This window comes from Psammomys obesus, unplaced genomic scaffold (genome assembly GCF_907164565.1).
Source record: "Psammomys obesus unplaced genomic scaffold, mPsaObe1.curated_primary_1811, whole genome shotgun sequence".
NCBI lineage: Eukaryota > Metazoa > Chordata > Mammalia > Rodentia > Muridae > Psammomys > Psammomys obesus.
Genome location: NW_026596234.1, coordinates 12829064 through 12831101, shown reverse-complemented (window position 1 = coordinate 12831101; position 2038 = coordinate 12829064). Strand labels below are relative to the sequence as shown.

General features: G+C 45.4%; 1 long non-coding RNA gene across 2 annotated transcripts in view; it reads right to left on the bottom strand.

Annotated features, from left to right (window-relative positions):
• Positions 1-408: 408 nt before the first annotated feature.
• The window catches only part of LOC129668292 (uncharacterized), a 3046-nt gene continuing 1416 nt past the window's right edge, over positions 409-2038 (bottom strand). The window contains exon 3 of one of the 2 annotated variants that reach the window (XR_008718890.1): positions 409-1131. This is a non-coding gene — a long non-coding RNA (uncharacterized LOC129668292). The remainder of the gene's footprint in view (positions 1132-2038) is intronic. The other variant, XR_008718891.1, reaches the window with a different exon arrangement.

The window sequence follows — 2038 nt, the reverse complement described above, 5'->3', positions numbered from 1 at the left end:
GTGACAGGTGGGGGAATTGAGGCTGGAGGTGTCGCCGGCCCCCATCCCTTCATCCCTCACGTGTCCAGCGCACACTTCCACCATGTTGGTTCTTCCGGTCTCGGCTTGTTCCAAGTGTTACAGACACTTAGAACACATCACCGCTGCCATTTAGGGGGTGGGGTCCGAGCCACTGAGGGATCCCTTCTGCAGGGAGACTTCCCCACCCCCTGTGGTAGCTGGGAAGGATGTAGGGGAGCCCAAACTAATGGCAATCTTTGGGGTTTGGGTGCTTAGTGACCCCTTTCTCATAAGTCTTGCATGTAAATCTCTTTCATAATTACACTGAAAGCTATCAAACTAATTTAATTTCTTTGAGAAAATAAATAGCTAAAGTGGCCGTAGGTACCACATAAACCCCTCAGGCAGAACGGGCCAAGATTGCAGCAGGGCAGGCCTGACTGGCCACAGCTCACTTAATAAGCACATATTTATTGGGCCGGGGCTCCCCTGGACTAGGTGGAAATCTGCTGATTCAGCGGGAAGAAAGTGGCGGAGTGTGATGTGGGCTACAGGACTAATGTGGGGAGGAGGGAAGGGAGATGAGGGAGAATGTGATGGGCAATTAATTATCTGTCTTTGTACATTATAGCTTTATTTTATTAAGCAAGTATGCAAACGCATTTTGATGACTGCCTTTGCCTGGCCCACCTCCCCGATGACAATTATCTGAGGTTTAGCCCTTGGGGAGCCCTGTATATGAAATCCAGTAGGGCTGGGCCAGCTCTCTCTTCTCCTCACTTGTTGGCATATTTGCTTATCTATTTTATTTAGGTTCTTAGACCTCTACCTCTCTTTCAACCCTTATTTCTTCTAACATCCCAGCACCAGGTAGGAGAGACATAAGGTTAGATGGGAAAGGGGCATAGACCTCTATAGGCTATGTCCTGCTGATTAGGGTCATTGGGTTCCTTGGGGCAAGTCCAGTCTTCTGTAGTCAGGATGTCCAGCAGCAGCAGCAGCAGCAGGACAAACCAGCAGCAATGGGGACAGCAACAGGAAGAGCAGCAGCCGACTGTCTCTGGGCTCTGGCATTCCCTCTCAGAATTTCCAGGATTAAACTATCTGCAGCTGGCAAAGATCACGCCCCTGCTAGTGCATGAGACAATCATAGTTAATGTCTGTGGACAAACTGAAGCATAACCCACCTGGGATTTAAAAAAAAAAAAATGCTTACATAACATAATTGGATTTTTTTTTTTTTTAAACCCAAATTCTGACTACGCTTGCTTGCTGTGGCTCTCATGCTCCCTGTATCCTCAGACCTAACCTCTTTGCTGGGCTTATGCAGAGCCAGTGGGCGGGACCTTCCTGAGAATACACCTCAGCATCCTGGACCAATCCCTGCTGCCAGGGCTCAGGGTCTGGCTCCATTTTCTTTGTGCTGGATTCTGGCGGCTCCTCCAGCCTGCTCTCCTGTTTTTCTGAATCTTGGCTGGTATTCCTCAGCCACTAGCCTTCAGCCAAGCTCCCTATACCTCAGGTCCTTGAACCCTTTAAAATGCTGGGTTCTCTTAGCCAGCAATCTTGCCCACTCACCTCTTTATTTCCTTCCTTTTCATTCTGTTCTTCTTGCTGTCAATCCCTCCCTCTCTCTTACCCAGTTTCACTAGTCTCTCCTCCCTTTACCCTCCACTTCATATTTCCCTTCTCCTTCTGTCTTCTTTTTGCTCTCTCTTAAAATTACATCTATCCATCTTCTATTTTATCATCTATCTATCTATATTCATCCATCCCTCATCTCTCATTACCTATCATGTATAACCTATCTATCTCCTATTTATGTATCTATGTATATCTATCTACCTACCTATCTACCTATCTATCTATCTATCTATCTATCTATCTATCTATCTATCTATCTCCTATCTATCTATCTCTATTCATCCATCCATCATTTGTCTTATTACCTATCATGTATCACTATCTATCTATGTATCTATCTAATCTAATCTATCTATCTATCTATCTATCTATCTATCTATCTATCTATCTATCT